The sequence below is a fragment of the Mus caroli genome, unplaced genomic scaffold, assembly GCF_978045245.1.
Source record: "Mus caroli unplaced genomic scaffold, Mus_caroli_1 scaffold_13, whole genome shotgun sequence".
Classification (NCBI taxonomy): Eukaryota; Metazoa; Chordata; class Mammalia; order Rodentia; family Muridae; genus Mus; species Mus caroli.
The window spans coordinates 27,440,576-27,454,951 of record NW_028227268.1 but is presented as its reverse complement, the minus strand read 5'-3'; the positions used below and the strand labels follow the sequence as shown (position 1 = coordinate 27,454,951).

General features: G+C 51.0%; 1 pseudogene; it reads right to left on the bottom strand.

The window, feature by feature from the left end:
* Positions 1–9,465: 9,465 nt before the first annotated feature.
* Positions 9,466–10,718, bottom strand: LOC147001414 (glyceraldehyde-3-phosphate dehydrogenase pseudogene; annotated as a pseudogene).
* Between the last annotated feature and the right edge of the window lie 3,658 nt (positions 10,719–14,376).

Here is a 14,376-nt window from a genome sequence, read left to right as displayed (position 1 = left end):
AGAGAGAGAGAGAGAGAGAGAGAGAGAGAGAGAGAGAGTCAATGACTCACCAGCAAGATCATTATGTTGTGTTTGAAAACCTTGTGCGAATCTGAGAAACTCAGGGGCTCTCTGCCACTACTTGACAAAGTTTCATAACATACAGCACCCTGGGGACTCAGATGGCATGGCTCACCCTTCCAGCGAGCCCTGATCTCGGCTGTTTAGCATCCCAGTCAGCCTTTCTCTGCTGCTATTGCCTCTGTGAAATCATCCAACTCGTCCCAGTTCTTAGCCATTGGCTTTGTGGGGAACTGGATTTTTTAATTTGCTTTGTTTTTGTTTGTTTGCTTTTTGAGATAGGGTTTCTCTGTGTAGCCTGGCTGTCCTGGAACTCACAGAGATCCTCCTGCCTCTGCTTCCTGGGTGCTAGGATCAAAGGGTACGTGCCACCACCTCCAGCCTGGAAGCTGGATTCTTGATCAGGGTTCACTAGTCTTCTTTCAGTCCCAGGTCTTGAATAACTGTCCCCTGTCCCAAGCCTTCAAGAACCACTTCTGAGTTGCTGGCTCATTTGTTTAGATAGAGGATAATCCGCCGCACAAAAGGCATCACTCAAACCCCATAAGTTACGTGAAACTAGATTGCCTGAGACAAACTGCCAAGATAGAGCAATTGAATCCTTATTAGTGCCTGCGCACTGCCAAAGGATATGACAGTTATTTAAATCGTAATGGGATTGCTGTAAAACCTTCATGAATATTGCCTTTCAGGCTTATGAGTGGTTATGTTATTAATTCATGTCTTCCTTGGAGATATCCAATATCTGTGGGCCACTTGTAGACTTTGAGAACACACCCCCACACACACACCCACACACCCAGCGCCTCCATATTTAGAAAAAAATCTATATGCGTTAAGTTTGCTGTTTGCATCATGAAAGTGGGGTCATCAATGGAGGAGTTGTCCTGTTACCCTGGTTTCTGAAGCTTGTATTGACGGAGTGGCATGCTAACTGGGAGGAACATTAGCAGACATGTATAGGGTCCAAGAGAGATCTAGGACAGTAACAGTGATCAGCTGTGCAGGGTCTGTCAAAACCCAGTTCATGGTAGACAGCTCTGAAACAGGACCGCCACCTGATGCCTCCAGGTTTTTTGACTCTTCCAGGTCCTTGTAGCCAGCAAGAAGCTGTTTCGTACAATCTCTTAATGGAAATGATCTTCCTCCAAAGCAATTGGAGACTACACTGAAACTCTTCCATTGATGTGTTTATTTTTGTTTCCTCACTGTGTAGCCCAGTGTAGCCTTGAACTCAAAATCCTCTTACATCTATCTCTTGAGTCCCAGAATTACAGGTATATTAAACCATGTGGGCTTCAAATGTTTTTTTTAATTAATTATTATTTGTGATGGTTGGTATGTACTCGGCTCAAGGAGTGGCACTATTAGAAGGTGTGACCCTATTCAAGTAGGTGTGGCTTTGTTGGAGTAGGTGTGTCCCTGTGGGTGTGGGCTTTAAGATCAATGAAGATTGTAGCTGCCTGGAAGCCAGTATTCTGCTAGCAGCCTTCAGATGTAGAACTCTCAGCTCCTCCTGCACCATGACAGCCTGGATGCTGCCATGTTTATTTCTTCATGATAATCAACTGAACCTCTGAACCTGTAAGCCAGCCCCAATTAAATGTTGTCCTTGTAAGAGTTGCTTTGGTCATAGTGTCTGTTCACAGCAGTAAAACCCACTAAGACATTAATTAATTAACTAATTAATTAATAAAGATGACACAAATATCACTGCAAGGTCTGCAGTATACAGTCCCAAGTGGCAGGGTCATTCTATTATGCCTGAAAGTGGCTTTCAGTACCCTGTAATGACTGTCTGTGTCCCCAACTGTCCCAGGGAAGTAGGACCCTATCTGGGAAAATGGCAGGCATGACTAAAGAGGGTCTTTGGGAAGATGGGGCTCATGGGAGTGAGGAGAGAGCTCCCCAGGAGAAGGAAAGGGGTCAGTCAGAGGGAGGGGCTGTGGGGGAGGAGAAAAATAGGAACAAAGTATAACATACATGTATTAACCATCAGACAGTAGGGTTTACAGACAGCCACTCTGCTCTTTCCTGGGGCTAACCTAGACCCTCTGTCCCGCCCCACAAGTAATGGGCCCCACTCAGGCATGGATGTACATTCTGACTGTGGGTGGACAAACTTCCAACTTCTGCTGTTCCCACAGGGCACCGAGAAGCTGGTAAATGATAAAGGTACCCAGGAAGGCAAGAGGAAGACAAGATAGATGGACATAACAGAACGACAAATATGAAGAGACCATCTAATATGTTAGACTGGAAATGCCTGAGACAGTTTGAAGGAGGGGAGATTTGTTTGGGATCATGGTGTCCTTCCATGATAACTGCTTCATCACTGCAGGTCTGGGGTGACAGGGACCACTGTGACCGCAGGGGGTGGGTGTGAGGGGATAGAGCAGCCAGGCAGCAGAGAGGGAATGCCTGCCATATTGGGCTTCCTCCTGACCACCTCCTTTTCTTTCATCCATGTTCCCAGCCTACGGAGTGGTGGTGTCTACTTTCAGAAGTCTCCCCATCTCCCTGTTAATTCTCTCTGGAAATACCCTCACAGACATGCCCAGAAATAAGCATCTCCGGGGAATCTCCAGATCCATCAACTGGACAATCAAGACGGACTGCACAGAAGCCGGAGAGACCCTCTGCAGCAGTTAGGAAGAGTTGCTGTTCTTGCAGAAGACTTGAGCTTTGTCTCCAGACCCCCACATCAGTCATCTCACAACTGTCTGCACTTCCAGGCTCCGGAGAATCGGATACTGTCTTCAGGCTTCCACAGACATCATTCCAGGAGGATACCGAATAGATGGCAGGATACGATCATAACAGAGCCAGAAGCAGAGAGATGTCCCCTGCTCTCCCACCTTAGCCCTCGTTTCCAGAAACCCACCATGTTGCATTCCAGGGCCTCCATGCCTCCCACTCAGCCACCACTGCAGTGTGTTCCCTCACTAGGTGTCAAATGTTTGGGACCCAGAGACCCACATGTCCTAGCGCTCTTACAAGGGAGACTTGCTGGGCGAGGGGAGTAAAGAGCAAGCCTAGTGCATCCAACTGTGAGGCCTGCTAGGAAGGAGAAGACAGAGAAAGAGAGGAGTACTCTTTGCCTCCCTCACCTGTGTGTACCTAACACAGGACACAAAAAAGCAGTCAGCAACTGCAGACTCTGCAACATAAATATCCCACCAGTATCAGTGTATGAGATATAATAGCACACTATTATATGTTATAGATTATGCTTATATTATCTAATTATAATATATACTTATATATTAAATTATTTTTTAAAGGATTTATTTATTTATTTTATGTATGTGGGCACGCTGTAGCTGTACAGATGGTTGTGAGCCTTCATGTGGTTGTTGGGAATTAATTTTTTTTTTTTTAGGACCTCTGCTCACTCCGGTCAGCCCCACTCACTCAGTCCCTGCTTGCTCTGGCCCAAAGATTTACTTATTATTACACATAAGTACACTATAGCTAACTTCAGACGCATCAGAAGAGGGCATCAGATCTCATTACAGGTGGTTGTGAGCCACCATGTAGTTGCTGGGAATTGAACTCTGGACCTTTGGGAGAGCAGTCAGTGCTCTTAACCGCTGAGCCATCTCACTAGCCCTATGTACTAAATTATAATAACATATTATATAATAGTGTTATGCTCTGGTCTCAGCTGCACAGCTCCCTAGCTGTGTGACCTTGAACACATTATTCCTCTGAGACTGTCTCTTCTATAAAAATACAAATAGAACCCGCACTATAGGTCCCTTCACTGACCTAACAATAATGCCTGGCACACAGAAAACACTCAAGAACCCTTAGCTTGGGTGCCCAAGTGGGGTAGGCAGCCAGAGTATCTAGGCTGATAGCAAAGAGGGAAGAGCGTCTATCACTACCTGGCTGGGTTGGCTCCAGTAAAGAGCTTCCCATCATGAATAAGGTAGGTCTCAGACCTTCCTGGGGCGTCTTCAATGAGAAGGAAGAAAAGGTTGCTTGCACCCCAGCTGCGAGCTGTCAGTCTCCCCAGATGCAGGAACTGTGTGGATGTGCAAGCAAGGAACACAGGGGGCCACGGCCATGATGACCATGACGGTGTGACTGTGTCCAGCTTCAGTCAGCCCTTGGCTCTAAAAGAAAGGGTTGTGGGTAAAGGGGCCCCTAGGCCTCCCTTAGTCTCTCTGGATCAAACAGAGGTGTTAAGGCTAAATTAAGGTATATGGGGTCTCAAGGATTCGCCAAGATACCATGAGAATGTGTCATTTTTTACAACCATCCTCCATGATGAGAGGGAGGCAGACCAGTGACTTTTCTAGCCACTGCAGCTACGGTCTGACCTTTTTTTTTTTTTTTTTTTTTTTTTTTTGGTTTTTTGAGACAGGGTTTCTCTGTGTAGCCCTGGTTGTCCTGGAACTCACTTTGTAGACCAGGCTGGCCTCGAACTCAGAAATCCGCCTGCCTCTGCCTCCCGAGTGCTGGGATTAAAGGCATGCGCCACCACGTCTGGCTGGTCTGTCCATTTTTAACCGTTCTATGTTGCACTCTTCCTGGGAGAGAGCCTGCCTGCATACATAGCAGCCTCTTCCAACCAGGTACAATGGTGTCCTTCGCTGTCTATCCTGGGTCTGTGGGTAGCAGTGAAGTGGTGAGGGTTCTGGAGCCGCGCTGTCGGAGTTTGGATTCTGACTCTTGGCTTTGTGACATGGGGCAGCTGGCCTAGCCTCTCTGTGCCTTTCTTTTCTCTGAAATTGCAGACAGTCAGCACACCCTCCCTCGGGACTTTGTGTGAGTACAAACGGGAATATAAACGTGCGAAGTGCTTGCAGCGCGGCCTGGTACAGATGTTTGTTTTTAGTTGTGCTGGCCGCCCAATTCCCACGCCTTTCTGAGCCAGCAGATAGCTCATCCCCTGTAACATCCCTTCTGAGAGCTGACTGGCTCCCTGAGGCAGAAGTTCCTAGAAGGGTGCAGCTTCAGGCCGCCAGCCAAGGCAAGCTGCTCCAAAATGGTCACACTTAAGATGAAGCCCCGGGATGCAAAGGGGACAGAGTTTATTGCTAAATGGTATGCAGAGAAGAAAAGTAAGGTCCCCAGTGCCCACCACCATATCTCTGTTGTCCTCATAAACCTCAGAGGAATCTGAAGGCTCTTGAAGTCGGGGAGTGGCCCTGGCCAGAGCTGACACTGGAGTTCGAACTTGAAAGCCCCTGTCTTTCCCTGCCTTGTCAATGATCTAGGAGGAGGTGGATGATAAAGGGGGAGAGGTGATTGGAAAGGAAGAAGATAGGGGAGGGGTGCTGTCAGAGGTAGAAACAGAAAAGTCTGACGAGGACTGTGGATGTGGGGGAGGCAGAGTGGAGGAAGGAGGAGAGAGAGAGAGAGAGAGAGAGAGAGAGAGAGAGAGAGAGAGACTCAATGTATGTCTGATTCTCTTTTGTTTTTTTATCTGTCTGTTTGCTTATTTTGTTTGACATGGAGCCTCACCATGGGGCTGGCTGTCTTAGAACTCACTATGTAGACCAGGCTGGCCTCGATCTCACAGAGATCCATCTGCCTCTGCTTCTCAAGGGCTTGGATTAAAGGCTTGTGCCACTATGCCTGCCTGTTGTCTGATCTAATCACAGTCCAACTTGAGGGGAAGAACTTTTCTGTTCAGCCTCTGTATTCATATTTCTCAGATAAGTAGCACTAGGCTGACCACTAAAGAGTCGACTCATTCGGGGCTGTGATTGGGAAGGAAAGGGGAGTAAAAGGGCAAAGATCCTGAGTATCTTGAAGATCCTGGGATCAGGAACTCCCTAACAGCCAGCCTCCTTTGCTGCTGAACTGCACCAACTAGATGTCTTCCAGTCTGCATGATGAAGGCAGGACTCACTGCTGGAGAGACTGGGCAAGAGGATTGGGAGGTGACCTCACAGGGCTCAGGGATTCTGTTAGAAGGGTCCAGGCTCATGGCTTCCCTACCCCAGCCAGGACAGACACTGTTGTCCTCAGCAGCCTTCCTGCCAGGCTCAGCCTCCTGCAGAGTGCTCTTCGCTTGCTCTTCAGAAAGAAGCTTGGGCAGGCCCCAAGTTAGGTGAAGGACAACCATAAGTGGCCTGAGTCCATCCAAGTTCCTGCCCCTCTTCAGTTCCCACACCTGGGATGCAGGAGTCCTGAAGCCCACCATTGATTGGGCAGGGGCTGTCTCTGGGAGAAGCCAAGCTAATCACTTGTGATTAGCTTTAAGCAAGACTTCAACTCTGCTTCCGGGACTCCTGTCAAACAAAAGGGAAAAGAGGGTCCCTGGCTTAGGGATTGGGAGCTAGCTGCAGGCAGAACAGACATTCCCAGATGACTCACAAGCCTGGAACTCTGTGGGCCAGTGGGGATGGGGATGGCTTCCTGGTCAGTCAGGGTCAACTGGACACACACTCTGGGTCAAGGAGGCAAGGGAGAAACAGAAATCAGAGGTAGAGCGCTCTGCCCAGGGACTCAGGGTAAGGTCTCTAAGGGGCCTAGGGAGAAGACACTAAACGTATCTCACTACATCTCTGCTGCAAATTGGCAAATTGCTACCTAAAACAGAAGGATGGGGCTAGGTTTCACAAAGGATTTCAAGCCTTCTGGGAACTTCCATTCATTTGAATAGTTTGACAAAGGAGGGAACCTTCCTTCTCCCGCCCCTCACGCACCCCCCACCACCACCACCCCCCCCCCCCGTGCCTCTGCCTCTTTTTGAGAGCAATACTCCCCAAACTTAAGAAACTGAGGGATGGCTGGGATGACTTCTAGGGACCTCCCTCCCACCCCCACCTTGACTCTTGTTTGGCAACTCTAACCTGCTTCACACTTCACACTCCTCTCCATTCACTGGGACTCATATTTGGGGAAGGGAAACTGAGGCACCAAGTGGTCACAGCTACCTTCCCTAGCTCTGTCTCTCTGAGCAGGTTTCTAGGCTAAGGGTGCCTGGGTCCTCTTGCAGCCACCCCTACGGAGTCCTGCTGAGGCTCTAGTATACGTGGCAGGCAGTTGAGGGGGGCTGCACGGGCGGGAGCTGGGAATGAGGTCAGCGGGTTGGAAGAGCCTGGCCGGCTGTAGAGGCATCTGGACTCCAGCCTTCGGGAAGGTGGGGGCCTCCAGCAGCCACTCCCAGCCCAGCGCTGTTAATTGCCCGCCCACTGTGGCCTGCTGCCCTGTCTTGCCCCGCCCTCCCCGCAACCCACACACCCGAGGCCCCACCCCAGCCAGCTGGTTCCCATCAAGCCCTTCCAGGTGGCAGTTCCTCCCTGCCCACCACACTCCCTTCCCCCTCTGGTCACAGGGCCCAGCTGAGGGCCTGGAGCTGTTGTCTGGGACTGTCCGGGGCTCCCAGATTCGGGCTGGAATGATATGGTGGTCTTGTCTCTCATGTCATCTCTCCCACATCTGCTGCTTCTGTAGATGGACAGAGTGAACGGCTGGAAGGTCTGAAAAAGACAACAAAGACTGTATCTCACAGAGAGAGCCCTGGGTCCCAACTATGTGGCCACAGAGAGTCACTTGCCTACTCTGGACCTTAGAGGTCTCCTCTGCGCCACTGGTGGGGGCATGGGGGCATGTCTCTTTTATTTTAATACTTCAACCTCCAGTCCCTAAAAATCCTGGAGCTCAGCAGAAGCTGGAAAGTAACTTAGCGGGTAAGGGGGGGGGGGGGGGGCGGGGGTCAGCTCCATTACTCCAGTCTACTCTCCTGACTGTGTCTTCCTGTTAATCCCAGACCCACATTCCCACTCACATCTCTCAGAACTCCCCTCCCCGGTTCAAGGGGCGCCAGCTTTATATTTGGAGTCTTTTTGATGTCACGGAGGTCAAAGTGCTTTGGACAAGTCTCTGTCAAAAGTCACAGCCAGGCCCTGCTCAGAAGTGGTCGCCAACTCTCTGAGATGCTAGGGCGAAGAATCCAGAGTTCCAGGTCTCTAGACATCGGCTCCAGCTGACTCGTCTAGCCTTGTCTTGGTTCCTTGGTCCAACCCCTTGTCTGCTTGTCATCATTCATACCCCACCCCCTCCCTTTCTGAATTGGCTGTTCCTCCCTCTCCAAATTGAGTTCTGCACTCAGCGCCATTGCCTTCACTCCCAGGCTGGCTCTAAAGCCCCTCCTCCATGAAGCCTGCCCCCTCTACCCCCACCCCCAGGGTATTGTCCTTAATCCCTGGGTCTCTCTGGAGACTTACCTTGACTGTGCAACACCAGGCATTATTGCTTACCCCATTTTACAGATCAGGGAGATAGAGTTCCGAGCATGAAGCAATTGCTAATCCATAGCCAGCGGGCCTTGGCCAGAAGTACTTTTGTTTATATCTCAGGGACTTCCCTGCTTCCCTGTAAGGTACAAGCTGTTGATCCCAACACAGAGCAGGGCTGATTCCCAGAGGCCTGCAGCATGTCTGTCCTAGACACCCAACTCAGGCTCTTCTTGCCCAGCTTCAGACTCAGGACCCAGTCATTGCCACCCCTCGTGGCTCAACCCCACATCTGCTTGCTTGCTTGCTTGCTGGCTTGCTTGAAACCTAACACCTGTCTGTTCTCCTCCACAAGCCATCTTCTGATTTGGCCCTGCTCTTACCAACCTGGTACATGCTTCCTCACTTGGGCCACACTGACCCCTCTCAGCCATTCCTCTACTGTGCCTACTTGGAACCCTCTCCATCCAGGGACCATGGTGACCTTTCCCAGATAGACTTAACTGTGACCCCTCCAGCTTCAGGCCCTCTACAGGGGGCTGAAGGCACTTGCCTGTCTGATCTACTTGCCATGCTCAGCACTAGCCCAGCTTCCCCCACTCCCAAAGACAGGCTTTCAATGTATACCCCTGGCTGTCCCAGAACTCACTCTGTAGAGCAAGCAGGCTGGACTCGAACTCAGAGATCCACCTTCCTCTGCCTCCGGAGTGCTGAGATTCAAGGCAGTCAACACCACAGCAGTAGCCTTCTTGAGAGTCCGAGGAGCTGGAACCTGCCTGCATCAGAACCTTTGCATATATTGCCACACCTATGAACTCAGCTCCCCAGTTGAATCTGCTCCTTACCTAAGCCATCTCCACCCAGCCACCTCCCTGCTCAGGATCCCAGGATGAGGGCAGAGCCTCATTCACAACCTGGGTTGCAGTCTTTGGTTATGAGATTTATTTCCGTCTCTTTATCAGATGTAAGGTGCATGAGGGAATCCACAGGGTCTCTGCAGCTCACTGAATCCCAAGAGGATGAACCCTCGATGTTTAAGCACTGTGGGGTGACTACAACAGAAGTGAACCCTAACTTCTCAGTAGAGGAAGCCGGGGCGGGGGAGGGGCAAAGACCCTGTGGGGAAGAACATGGGTCCATCACATCCTCCTTTATACTGGATTCCATTTTTTTTTTTTTTTGGTGCAGCGAACTTTATTGATGGTATTCAAGAGAGTAGGGAGGGCTCCCTAGGCCCCTCCTGTTATTATGGGGGTCTGGGATGGAAATTGTGAGGGAGATACTCAGTGTTGGGGGCCTCAGAGTTGGGATAGGGACTCCTCAGCAACCGAGGGCCTCTCTCTTGCTCTCAGTGTCCTTGCTGGGGTGGGTGGTCCAGGGTTTCTTACTCCTTGGAGGCCATGTAGGCCATGAGGTCCACCACCCTGTTGCTGTAGCCGTATTCATTGTCATACCAGGAAATGAGCTTGACAAAGTTGTCATTGAGAGCAATGCCAGCCCCAGCATCGAAGGTGGAAGAGTGGGAGTTGCTGTTGAAGTCGCAGGAGACAACCTGGTCCTCAGTGTAGCCCAAGATGCCCTTCAGTGGGCCCTCAGATGCCTGCTTCACCACCTTCTTGATGTCATCATACTTGGCAGGTTTCTCCAGGCGGCACGTCAGATCCACGACGGACACATTGGGGGTAGGAACGTGGAAGGCCATGCCAGTGAGCTTCCCGTTCAGCTCTGGGATGACCTTGCCCACAGCCTTGGCAGCACCAGTGGATGCAGGGATGATGTTCTGGGCAGCCCCACGACCATCACGCCACAGCTTTCCAGAGGGGCCATCCACAGGCTTCTGAGTGGCAGTGATGGCATGGACCGTGGTCATGAGCCCTTCCACAATGCCAAAGTTGTCATGGATGACCTTGGCCAGGGGGGCTAAGCAGTTGGTGGTGCAGGATGCATTGCTGACAATCTTGAGTGAGTTGTCATATTTCTCATGGTTCACACCCATCACAAACATGGGGGCATCGGCAGAAGGGGCGGAGATGATGATCCTTTTGGCTCCACCCTTCAAGTGGGCCCCGGCCTTCTCCATGGTGGTGAAGACACCAGTAGACTCCACGACATACTCAGCACCGGCCTCACCCCATTTGATGTTAGCGGGGTCTTGCTCCTGGAAGATGGTGATGGGCTTCCCATTGATGACAAGCTTCCCATTCTCGGCCTTGACTGTGCCGTTGAATTTGCCGTGGGTGGAGTCATACTGGAACATGTAGACCATGTAGTTGAGGTCAATGAAGGGGTCGTTGATGGCAACAATCTCCACTTTGCCTTGTGGAGAGCAGATGGCAGCCCTGGTGACCAGGCGCCCAATACGGCCAAATCCGTTCACACCGACCTTCACCATTTTGTCTACGGGACGAGGCTGGCACTGCACAAGAAGATGCGGCTGTCTCTGAAAACAGGGAGGAGCAGAGAGCCTGGATTCCTTTTTTTAAAAGATTTATTTATTTGTTTTATGTATATGAGTACACTGGAGCTGTACAGATGGCTGTGAGCCTTCATGTGGTTGTTGGGAATTGAATTTTTAGGACCTCTGGTTGCTCTGGTCAACCCTGCTCGCTCAGGCCCAAAGATGTATTTAATATTATACGTAAATACACTATAGCTGACTTCAGACACACCAGAAGAGGGCGTCAGATCTCATTACAGGTGGTTGTGAGCCACCATGTGGTTGCTGGGATTTGAACTCAGGACCTTCGGAAGAACAATCAGTGAGTGCTCTTACCCGCTGAGCCATCTCACCAGCCCTATACTGGATTCTTCCTGCTGCAAGCCACATTCTGTTCAGCCAGACCCCTAAGGAGGGATCAAAGGATGCTGGTACATAAGTGTAAGATTGAAGGCATCTGTGGCTGAGGCTTACCTGGAGAATGGAGACAATATCTGGATAGAGCCCCTGACTCAAACACCATCTCCTCACCCAGCTCTACTTAGACACACTCTAAAACTTGAAAATCAAGCTTCATTGGATTCTCTGCATTTATATCCTTGTAGTTCAAACTGGAATCTGGTGGTGATACAGGACCCTTAGACCTCTTCCCCTCTCGAAGGCAACTAGACATCCTTCTCTTGCTGAGAAAGATGCAGATACTGGAGAACTGGAGACTTGGGAGCTGAGATGCCAAGCAAGGATATTAGAAGAGAAGACAAAGGGGAAAACACTGCATGGGTGGAGGGGTGGGGCAATGGACAGAGGGAAAGAGAGGACACTGTGAAAAATGCATGAAAAGGAGACTTCGAGGGAGAGGAGCAGAAGGGCAGGGGGAAGAGAAGTGCAAAGCAATGGGTGGGGGGAGAAAGGTGAGGCTAGGGAGGAATGAGCAATGAGCGAGTCCCTTAGGGAGTAAATGAAGGTCCAGGCACTTGATGCCTCCAGAATTCAGATAACAGGAAGGAGGGGTCTGAGGTCTCCTCTAAAGAGGAGTAAAGAAGAGCAGGAGTTTTCCTTCAGAACCTCCCCTCCATCCTTTTGACATACCTGTATCCCCACTCACTTTATGGCTGAAGGCTTTCTTTGCCCACCATGTTTTACTGAGCTCTGCAGTTCTCTTTGGAGCACCCACCTCTTCCTATTTCCAATCACTCTCTCCATCCCTCTCTTCCTTCCCTTCTCTCTCAATAGGCCATTCTTGTCCCATCTCCTGTGTGTGGTCCTCTTCTCCCAAATCCTTCACTCTGAGGTGGATCGAGGCTTGGCTCTAGCCCTCAGCTCCCCCGCCCCCATGCTTTCTCTGGGGACAACTATACACACACACACACACACACACACACACACACACACACAGCTTCAGTCTCCATGTTCCCGCTGTCCCCCCCCACACACACACACATACACTGTTTCTTCTCTGAAATCTAGAATGCAGAAGCCAAGGATTTCCTTTTCTCTCTTCTCTTTCTTTTTTTCCTTTTTCTCTTTCCTCCCCTCACCCCCCCACCCCCCCACCCCCGAGATGGAGTTTCTCTGTGTAGCCCTGGCTGTCCCGGAACTCACTCTGTAGACCAGGTTAGCCTCAAACTTAGAGATCTGCCTGCCTCTGGCTCTTGAGTGCTTAGAATTAAAGGTGTAAACCACTGCTACCTGACGGAGGATTTCTTACACATGTCTGACTGGAGCGCTAAGACGCATCAAACACAGCATAAGCAGACCTGAACTTGTTGGCTTTCCCTTTAAACCAGCCAGGAAAGGAGGGATGGGGAGAGGAAGGAAATGCTCAGAAGGAAAGGAATAGTACTGAAGGTGAGCTGGAGGAACCCAGATCGGGCCATACAGAAGAAGAAAAAGAAGAAGAAGCAAGGCACCCACACACCTAGGCTCCACCCACAGATGTTGCTCTGGGTACCTCTGTCTGAAGACTGTAGGGCTTTGTGATGGAGGGTGGGGTATGCTTCATGCCCATGGCCTTTACTCCAGACCTAAATGCCCACCCCCACATACAGCTGCTCTCTTTCCCTGCCCTTCTCCCGAGAGACCAGCTCTCCATCCCTGGTCTGCAGCCAAGGCCGGGGGCAGAAGAACTTTCTGGTGGATCTGAGTGAGAGAAATAAGAGAGCCGAGAATAGGGACTAGAACCACTGGGGCAGCAAGTGCAGGAGACCGGGTGTGTGCCCTACCTGCTACATTTATACCTAGGCTGCCTCTGCTCCTGTTCCACACCACAGAGTCCAGACGGGTCTTCTCCCTCCCTCGTGGGGGGAAACATTTGGGAAAATTTTGGAGAGAGACAGAACTCAGAGCTCAGCACTTTCCTCTTTCTGTTTTTCTTCTTGAGGAATTTTTTTCCCCCAACGGCTGATGACTTTACCATTCTTGGGGGTGGCGGGGTGGAGATTCTGGCTTTTGCTCTCCCTACACTCCAAGTGCCTGACAAAGCCCTACATTCCTCAAAAAGCCAGAGCTTCAGAGTTTCCTAAAGATGAGGTGGCGTGGCGGCGTTCTCCTCCCTTCCCAGCTCCAACTCCCCCTCCCCCAGTCTCCAGCCCTCAGCCCAGCCAGGGAGGCCCCGCCAGGCTGGGAGGAGACCCCAAGCACATTCTTCCTCTCTCTGTCATGCTGCAGAAATTAAAGACACATCTCTGAGCTGGGCACCCGCCAATCGTTTCAAGTAGAGAGTGGCAGAGGAGGTCCTGAGCTGCAGCTCCATGCCACGTGTAAAGGAAGCTTGGAACCCATTGCCTTCAACTCCTGGGGCAAAGGCCTGGAAATCAGACACAGGGTGATGGCTGTCACTTAATGCGCACACACCAATCTCCCCCACACCAATCTCCCCCACACCAATCTCCCCCACACCCGTTCTAGTGGTCTCCAAGTCTCCATCAGAACCTCAGGCCCTTAATGTAGCAATCACCAGTTCACACCTGTTAGGCTCTTGTCTATTCTTCCAGGTGAGCCTTGGGGATGCTAGATCAGGAGCAGGGAAAGGGAGCTTTGGATAAGTGCTTTTCTGATACAAAACCCAACAAAGGGTGAGCAGATCACACCATGTGTGTGTGTGTGTGTGTGTGTATGCGCGAGTGTGCGTGCGTATGCACGCGCGCGCATACACACGCGCACACGTGTCATGCTTCGTGGCATTCTACCCTAAACACAACCACCTCAAACATCTGTTCCCTCTGAGGTACACCATCCTTGTCCACTGTTGGGGAGTGGGGCATCCTTTGGAACTGACCACAGTGGAAGGCAGGACTTTGGTGAGTTCCGGAACTACCATCTCAGCATCTCAGCCCCAGCCTTGCCCTACAGGCACTGGCACTAGGCGGGGGCAGATCCTGGGCCACAAGTTACTGCCACATGGTTGGGATAATTGATGAAGTCCTGTCCTTCCATTGCTGTCTCCAGCTCTGCTTCTCTGGAAACTCTATATTTTCCCTTTAATTATAGCCCCTGCAGTCTCCCTCCGCCACCCCACCCGCACTGCTTGGCCTAGCTGCCCACGGCCAGCGACGTGGCTCCCTCCCCTTCTGTTCCCTTGGTCTTTTTTTTTCCCTTTGCCTTCGTTGCACAAAACTAACTCAGGGAGGGTGTGAAGGGGGGGGGGCGGGAAAGCAATGGAATCTTGGATGGTTTGGAGGA